At 41.5% G+C, this 9,604-nt stretch overlaps 1 pseudogene; it reads left to right on the top strand.

Annotated features, from left to right (window-relative positions):
* The first annotated feature begins 3,420 nt into the window (after positions 1-3,420).
* LOC124030378 lies at positions 3,421-9,290 on the top strand (annotated as a pseudogene).
* The last annotated feature ends 314 nt before the right edge of the window (positions 9,291-9,604 follow it).

Genomic DNA, 9,604 nt, shown 5'->3' with positions numbered 1-9,604 from the left:
AATAATGTTACTTACCCTACATTATTCATCTCATATGCATATGTATATACTGTACTCTACAACATCGACTGCATCCTTATGTAACACATGTATCACTAGTCACTTTAACTATGCCACTTTGTTTACTTTGTTTACTTTGTCTACACACTCATCTCATATGTATATACTGTACTCGATACCATCTACTGTATGCTGCTCTGTACCATCACTCATTCATATATCCTTATGTACATGTTCCTTATCCCCTTACACTGTGTATAAGACAGTAGTTTTGGAATTGTTAGTTAGATTACTTGTTGGTTATCACTGCATTGTCGGAACTAGAAGCACAAGCATTTCGCTACACTCGCATTAACATCTGCTAACCATGTGTATGTGACAAGTAAAATTTGATTTGATTTAGTGTTGTTATGGCTTAATAGTGTTGCTGTGGCTTAATAGTGTTGTTGTGGCTTAATAGTGTTGTTATGGCTTAATAGTGTTGTTATGGCTTAATAGTGTTGTCATGGCTTAATAGTGTCATGGCTTAATAGTGTTGCTATGGCTTAATAGTGTTGCTATGGCTTAATAGTGTCATGGCTTAATAGTGTTGCTATGGCTTAATAGTGTTGTTATGGCTTAATAGTGTTCTTGTGGCTTAATAGTGTTGTTGTGGTTTAATAGTGTTGGTATGGCTTAATAGTGTTGTTAGGGCTTAATAGTGTTGCTATGGCTTAATAGTGTTGTCAGGGCTTAATAGTGTTGTCAGGGCTTAATAGTGTTGTTATGGCTTAATAGTGTTGTTATGGCTTAATAGTGTTGCTGGCTTAATAGTGTTGCTATGGCATAATGGTGTTGTTATGGCTTAATAGTGTTGCTATGGCTTAATAGTGTTGTTGTGGCTTAATAGTGTTGCTATGGCATAATAGTGTTGTTATGGCTTAATAGTGTTGTTGTGGCTTACTAGTGTTGTCAGGGCTTAATAGTGTTGTCAGGGCTTAATAGTGTTGCTATGGCTTAATAGTGTTGCTATGGCTTAATAGTGTTGTCAGGGCTTAATAGTGTTGTTGTGGCTTACTAGTGTTGTTGTGGCTTAATAGTGTTGTCATGGCTTAGTGTTGTCAGGGCTTAATAGTGTTGTTATGGCTTAATAGTGTTGTCAGGGCTTAATAGTGTTGTCAGGGCTTAATAGTGTTGTCATGGCTTAATAGTGTTGTCAGGGGTTAATAGTGTTGTCATGGCTTAATAGTGTTGTTATGGCTTAATAGTGTCATGGGTTAATAGTGTTGTTATGGCTTAATAGTGTTGTTATGGCATAATAGTGTTGCTGTGGCATAATAGTGTTGTGGCTTAATAGTGTTCCTAGGGCTAAAAGGGTGTTATTAGGGCTTAATAGTGTTGCTATGGCATAATAGTGTTGCTATGGCATAATAGTGTTCCTAGGGCTTAATAGTGTTGCTATGGTATAATAGTGTTGCTATGGCATAATAGTGTTGCTATGGCATAATAGTGTTGCTATGGCATAATAGTGTTGCTATGGCATAATAGTGTTCCTAGGGCTTAATAGTGTTGCTATGGCATAATAGTGTTGCTATGGCATAATAGTGTTGTGGCTTGCACCTTTTGAGAACTGTGATAACAGAACACTGACCATGCCATAACCTTTCCTGAACAAACAACGTTAAACATCTCAGAGAAACACACAGGGATACGGAAGTCCCAGCTACCAACTGCTCTTAATGATGCAACTCTCAGTCAATATCATGTAGGATAATTTCAAACTGTGAAACTCAGCAACGATACGAGACCACTACCAAAGAGACCACTACCAAAGAGACCACTACCAAAGAGACTACTACTAAAGAGACCACTACCAAAGAGACCACTACCAAAGAGACTACTACCAAAGAGACTACTACCAAAGAGACCACTACAAAGATGTACCTCTTTATAGAAAATGATAGATGTATCTGTTTAACTCACCGTGAAGACCAGTGTTCACAATAGTGGCTGATGGTCGTGGATTAGAGGATTTTCTCTCTCTCTCTCTCTCTCTCTCTCTCTCTATCTTTCTGTAACTCTCTCTGTCACTTTCTCTATTTCTCTTTCTCTCTCTCTCTCTTTCTCTCTCTCTCTTTCTCTCTCTGTCTCTTTCTTTCTCTCTCTTTCTTTCTCTCTCTCTCTCTCTCTTTCTTTCTCTCTCTCTCTCTCTCTTTCTTTCTCTCTCTCTGTCTCTCTCTCTGTCTCTCTCTCTCTATCTTTCTGCAACTCACTCTGTCTCTCTGTCTGTCTCTGTCTCTCTCTCTCTTTCTCTCTGTCTGTCTCTGTCTCTCTCTCTCTGTCTCTCTCAGCGCTCCTTTCTGTCCTGAAGGGTAAGGATAGGGGAGTCCCAGGGGAGGAGGTGTGTCATGCTCTGAGCCAGAGACAGTACACACATTTAAACCTGAAAGGTGAGTTACCTGAGTTGACTTATCAGTGAGACTGAAAACCACTGGAGGATGATCATAAAGAACTGATGAGGACTAAACTCAGGCTGCTCTACAGCGCAACAACAGTGGTGATCATGGATGTGGCTGCCATTAATTGAGGATGTAGCAATGGCTACATGTTGCTGTTTTGAATCCTGTGTATTATGGCATTAGACTGACCTGAGGCAACTGTGTGTGACACTTAATATGCATTAAACAAAGAGAGTAGCGTCATGCTTTGATTGAAGTCATTACACTATTCATGAAAAAAAGTTACACACTTTGTCATAATCAGCACATAATGTAATAACTAACTGCTAGTAACTATTACATTATGCTCAAAAATGTTATTACATTATCGTTCAGCATATTTATTACACATTATTGGCAATTTATTACATTATCAGCATTTATAAAATGTTAAGCGTAAAAGTTATTACATTATTACCAGATATTCCATTATTGTCAGTTATTACATTATCTGTCGCTACTGACCGTATAGATTTCAAGGAAACAAGATGACGTATCCACCCTGATTATGCATGCAAGTGTTGTTATTGAGCACTTGCACTGTGTCTATGACACTCCAGCCGCAACGGCGCTGTAAATGCTTCTTGACGTTGGTTTGCACACGCCATTCAAATGAAGAAGAAAAGAAGATGGCCTTAAAAAGGTTTACAAGTTGGAAAATATTATATTATGACATATTTAATTATCTATCATAAAATTCCCCTATATTGTTTTTAAAATACACACATGTCATTGATATATGTATAAAAAGTACACAAAGTATCTGGTAACTTTCACAATAGAATATGAATCAGATATGATCCGTCACAAGAAACCCCGGGAACGTTTTTATCTTCCCTCCCCTCCACGTGTGTACATCGGTCTCGGGTGGAATGTTTGTTGATGTACACCTATGAGTAGAAACGTATCAAAATTACTGTTGTGATATATATTTATCGGAGTAATGTTGAAATCAAAAACTTTCGTAAAGAAACCCGATCAGGCGGATCATGAAAATAGTCCGTGAAAGACATCGCGAGACGATATTTGTGCGGAAGTTAGTTTGTACAGAATGCAAGCAAGAAGAGACTGTGTTGCAGAAAGACGCTTGCATTGGAAAGCAACTTGTGTTCTTTCCCACACTATTTACTCCCAGACACAAATATTGTGTTGAGCCAGGTAAGTTACTATAATAATGTCTAACAAACGTTATTATTAACAACAAATTAATACAATAAAGTACATACCCAAAGTAAACGCTAGATTTCTCCCACCGCATCACTACAGTTTTAGATGTCTGACACGCTCTAGTGAAAAGTGTGAACCCCACTTATCGAGCTCAGGGCTTCGCAATTCGGTCCTGCCCCGTCCCCCGGTGGCACGTTCTGGTTTGTACCCTACCCAGCTGATTAAAATAATCAAAGCTTGATGATGAGTTTGATATTTGAGTCCTCTATGTAGTGCTGGGGCAAAACCCTGATCTAGCTAACACTAATTTGACTAACTTTCAGGTGTGACATTCTACACGCTGAGTCAGTATCCCTTTAATGTCTGTAGATTGATATCCTGGAGGATCCTTGATCAAGAACGTGATCATTCTGCAGACTGTACCCAAGAGGTCCGCCAGGAGCGCTCCCATCTACAAGCGGTTGAAAGACATCCTTCACGACAAGGAAAAACACTTTACACTTTCACTAATGAACATCACAGGTAGAAAATAGATATATACTGTTTGCCTTAGATAACTGACTGTTTTGTAGTGATTTAAGAGGGTGCACCCTAACTTGGTTTTGAATCAGTGACCCTTGGGGTTATCCCACCACTGACGCCAATGTAGCAATTGACTGAAATAAGTTGGAGCAAGACTGAAGTCAGCATGTTTCCCAACCAAACAGTTTGGGAGAGTTTCTATGCGTGATATTAAACGACAAACAACATTTAGTTTGTTTTTGTTTGTTTTTGGACTTGGGCAAGGTTTTTTAAACTGTTCTTATTCACGTTTTCTCTGAGAAATACTGCACCTAACATCCTAATCAGATGAAAAAAATTGCGTGACTAAGATCTCCTAGGCAAAAAAGTAAATTTAGCTCAGGCTAGTCGCCACAACTGAAGCATGTTGACTCCTTAACTGTCCATCCATTTGTGATCAATGCTTTTCAAAGTGACGTATGGTTGTATTCTTCTGTTCCAGAGAAACGTATATAGAGAGAGAGCAGGGGGAAAGCGCCAACGATCGTAATGACAGAGCCATCCGCATATCTACCAAGTGGTACAGTGATCACCTGAACAACACCCCCACGGACAAGAGGTTAAAGGTTGTTTTGCTGACCAACGACCGGGGCAACAAGGAGAAAGCAGAGGAGTCCGGCCTGCTCACATACAGATGTAAGAAACAAGACACCTCCGTTACCTCAGTACCCCAAGATGAGACCTCTGTTCTTACCTCAGTACCCCAAGATGAGACCTCTGTTCTTGTCTTTAATATCACAATATCTGTACCTAGTACCCCAAGATGAGACTCTGTTCTTACCTCAGTAGATGAGACCTCTGTTCTTGTCTTTAACAATATCTGTTACCTCAGTACCCCAAGATGAGACCTCTGTTCTTACCTCAGTACCCCAAGATGAGACCGGTGTTCTTGTCTTTAACCTTAAACACAAGGTCACAATACTAGGTGTGTTCAATATGTCGACTACGTGTTTACTCTAGTAGATGTGGACTACGTGTTTACTCTAGTAGATGTGGACTACGTGTTTACTCTAGTAGATGTGGACTACGTGTTTAATAGTAGATGTGGACTACGTGTTTACTCTAATAGATGTGGACTACGTGTTTACTCTAGTAGATGTGGACTACGTGTTTACTCTAGTAGATGTGGACTACGTGTTTACTCTGGTAGATGTGGACTATATGTTTACTCTAGTAGATGTGGACTACGTGTTTACTCTAGTAGATGTGGACTACGTGTTTACTCTAGTAGATGTGGACTACGTGTTTACTCTAGTAGATGTGGACTACGTGTTTAATAGTAGATGTGGACTACGTGTTTACTCTAATAGATGTGGACTACATGTTTACTCTAGTAGATGTGGACTACGTGTTTACTCTAGTAGATGTGGACTACGTGTTTACTCTAATAGATGTGGACTACATGTTTACTCTAGTAGATGTGGACTACGTGTTTACTCTAGTAGATGTGGACTGCGTGTTTACTCTAGTAGATGTGGACTACGTGTTTACTCTAGTAGATGTGGACTACGTGTTTACTCTAGTAGATGTGGACTACGTGTTTACTCTAGTAGATGTGGACTACGTGTTTACTCTAGTAGATGTGGACTACGTGTTTACTCTAGAAGATGTGGACTTCATGTTTACTCTGCATATTCATGTGGACTCGTGTTTAAAGTTAGATGTGGACTATTGTTTAGGTCTAATAGATGTGGACTACGTGTTTACTAAAGTAGATGTGACTACGTGTTTACTCTAGTAGATGTGGACTGCGTGTTTACTCTAGTAGATGTGGACTGCATGTTACTCTAGAAGATGTGGACTGCGTATTTACTCTGGTAGATGTGGACTGCGTGTTTTACTCTGTTCCACACAGGTGAGGATCGTGTTTATTCAACCCTGGTAGATGGCTTTGACCAACGATGACAAGTGTAACTAATATCTAGAGAAGAGTTAGATCTGCATATTTTAGATTCATAGAGAAAGTTAGATCTGCATATTCATAAAGAAAGTTAGATCTGCATATTCATAGAGAACGTTAGATCTGCATATTCATGGTTAGATCTGCATCTGCATATTCATATTCATAAAGTTAGGTCTGCATATTCATGGAGAAAGTTAGGTCTGCATATTCATAAGACTGTTAGATCTGCATATTCATTAGGTCTTATTCATAAAGTTAGATCCCTGCATATTCATAAAGTTAGATCTGCATATTCATAGAGAAAGAGATCTGCAGCAGTAAGAAAGTTAGATCTGCATATTCACCTGAAAGTTGTCTAGCATATTCATGGAGAAAGTTAGATCCTTCCAAACAGGGAACGTTCCATAGAGAGACATCTGCATATTCATAGAGAAAGTTAGATCTGCATATTCACGGAGAAGGAGATGACATATTCAGAGGTGAGTGTTAGATCTGCATATTCATGGAGGATTCTGGATCTGCATATTCATAGAAGTTAGAACATTCTTAAGTCCTCCAAAAGTTAGAATATATTCCTAGAGTTAGTTAACTCCTCTATCATGGTTATTCCTGGTTATTAACTCCTCTGTTCATACCTGGTTAGTTCCCCCTGAATCAGATCACCAGGTTAGTTATGTTCCTCTGAGCATGTACCTGGTCTAGATCCTCTGGGATTAAGAGTGGTTAGTTAACTTCCTCTGTTCATGTACCTGGTTAGTTATGAGTTCATGTACCTGGTTAGGCTCCTGTGTTCATGTACCTGAGAAGTTAATGACTGTTCATGAGGTGAGTTAGCTGAAGCATAGCTCTTCAATAGTGGATTCTGGCCGTGTAACCTGACATAGAAGTATGGAACATTCTTTAAGTCCTCCAACAGTTGCTGAATATTTCCTGTTAACTCCTCTGTTCATGTACCTGGTTAGTTAACTCCTCTGTTCATGTACCTGGTTAGTTAACTCCTCTGTTCATGTACCTGGTTAGTTATAACTCCTCTGTTCATGTACCTGGTTAGTTAACTCCTCTGTTCATGTACCTGGTTAGTTAACTCCTCTGTTCATGTACCTGGTTAGTTAACTCCTCTGTTCATGTACCTGGTTAGTTAACTCCTCTGTTCATGTACCTGGTTAGTTAACTCCTCTGTTCATGTACCTGGTTAGTTAACTCCTCTGTTCATGTACCTGGTTAGTTAACTCCTCTGTTCATGTACCTGGTTAGTTAACCTCTGTTCATGTACCTGGTTAGTTAACTCCTCTGTTCATGTACCTGGTTAGTTAACTCCCTGTTCATGTACCTGGTTAGTTAACTCCTCTGTTCCTTAGTTAACTGTTCATGTACCTGGTTAGTTAACTGTACCTGGTTAGTTAACTCTCTGTTCATGTACCTGGTTAGTTAACTCCTCTGTTCATGTACCTGGTTAGTTAACTCTCTGTTCATGTACCTGGTTAGTTATAACTCTCTGTTCATGTACCTGGTTAGTTATAACTCCTCTGTTCATGTACCTGGTTAGTTAACCTCTCTGTTCATGTACCTGGTTAGTTAACTCCTCTGTTCATGTACCTGGTTAGTTAACTCCTCTGTTCATGTACCTGGTTAGTTAACTCCTCTGTTCATGTACCTGGTTAGTTAACTCCTCTGTTCATGTACCTGGTTAGTTAACTCCTCTGTTCATGTACCTGGTTAGTTAACTCCTCTGTTCATGTACCTGGTTAGTTAACTCCTCTGTTCATGTACCTGGTTAGTTAACTCTGTTCATCTGTTCATGTACCTGGTTAGTTAACTCTCTGTTCATGTACCTGGTTAGTTAACTCCTCTTGTTCATGTACCTGGTTAGTTAACTCTCTGTTCATGTACCTGGTTAGTTAACTCCTCTGTTCATGTACCTGGTTAGTTAACTCCTCTGTTCATGTACCTGGTTAGTTAACTCTCTGTTCATGTACCTGGTTAGTTAACTCCTCTGTTCATGTACCTGGTTATTGAATTAACTCCTCTGTTCATACCTGGTTAGTTAACTCCTCTGTTCATGTACCTGGTTAGTTAACTCCTCTGTTCATGTACCTGGTTAGTTAACTCCTCTGTTCATGTACCTGGTTAGTTAACTCCTCTGTTCATGTACCTGGTTTGGAAAAAAGTGAGTAACAGTATAATTCTTCCATTACCATTGGATGGGAGAATCTTTGGTGCTGTTCTGAGTGAGCGAGTGAGTGAGTGAGTGAGTGAGTGAGTGAGTGAGTGAGTGGATGGGAAATGTAAACGAAGCAGCGTTAGTTACCGTGGTAACACTTCCTCTTCCTGTCCCGCCCCTCAGGTTCTGATCCAAGGCCTGCAGAACCTGAACAGGGCTGTCCATCAGGACCTGGTTGCTGTGGAGATCCTGCCTCTGAACCAATGGGTGGCTCCGTCCTCTGTGGTGCTGCAGGACGAGGGGCCCAAGGAGGATGATGTCACAGAGGAGGAGGAGGCAGAGTTGAAGAGTGGTCCGTCTGGGGCGGCGTCACGGAAGCCCACAGGCAGGGTGGTGGGCATCATCAAGAGGAACTGGAGACCCTTCTGTGGCATGCTCTTCCTGTCCCAAATCAAAGAGGTAAACTAGCATCACCTCGCTCTGCTCTGTCAATCAACACATCAATCAAATCAAGCCTACATGAGTATTTATCCATAGGGATGCATATACCACCATGCTTTGGTTTCTCATGTGATTATTTTTATCGTCTGTCGTACTAGTTTTGTGCTGACGAAGATATCTCATTGTTCCTGGTCTGTTATACCCCGTCCTCCCCTTCCCAGGCGACCCGTCACCTCTTCACCCCAGCCGACCGCCGTATCCCCAGGATCCGTATAGAGACGCGCCAGGCGGCCACGTTGGCAGGACAGAGGATCATGGTGGCCGTCGACGGCTGGCCCAAGCACTCCAGATACCCGAATGTATGTGTCTCTCAGGTCCTCTTTATTACAGTTGGGCTGCTCAGATGATCATTATGGGATATCAATGCCTGGAGAAGTGTGTGATGTACATGAGATGTGCAGCTCGACTGCAATGAAGAGGACCTGGAACGCACCTCAATCATAACGGCTTATCTCTCCTCTTTCGGTCTTTGAGGAACTAGCAGAGACTAGACACCATTCTCTCCTCACCCACCCCTCTCTCCTCCTCTCCCTCTCTCCTCCTCTCCCTCTCTCCTTCTCTCCCTCCCTCCTTCTCTCCTCTCTCTCCTTCTCTCCCTCTCTCCTTCTCTCCCTATCTCCTTCTCTCCCTCTCTCCTTCTCTCCCTCTCTCCTCCTCTCCCTCTCTCCTCCTCTCCTCCTCTCCTCCTCTCCTCTCTCCTCACCCACCCTCTCTCCTTCTCTCCCTCCTCTCCCTCTCTCTCCTCCTCTCCCTCTCTCCTCCTCTCCCTCTCTCCCTCCTCTCCCTCTCCTCCTCTCCCTCTCTCCTCACCCACCCCTCTCTCCTCCTCTCCTC

This window comes from Oncorhynchus gorbuscha, unplaced genomic scaffold (genome assembly GCF_021184085.1).
Source record: "Oncorhynchus gorbuscha isolate QuinsamMale2020 ecotype Even-year unplaced genomic scaffold, OgorEven_v1.0 Un_scaffold_11028, whole genome shotgun sequence".
Taxonomy (NCBI): domain Eukaryota; kingdom Metazoa; phylum Chordata; class Actinopteri; order Salmoniformes; family Salmonidae; genus Oncorhynchus; species Oncorhynchus gorbuscha.
The sequence above is the reverse complement of the archived record's forward strand: the minus strand, read 5'-3'. Positions and strand labels throughout refer to the sequence as shown.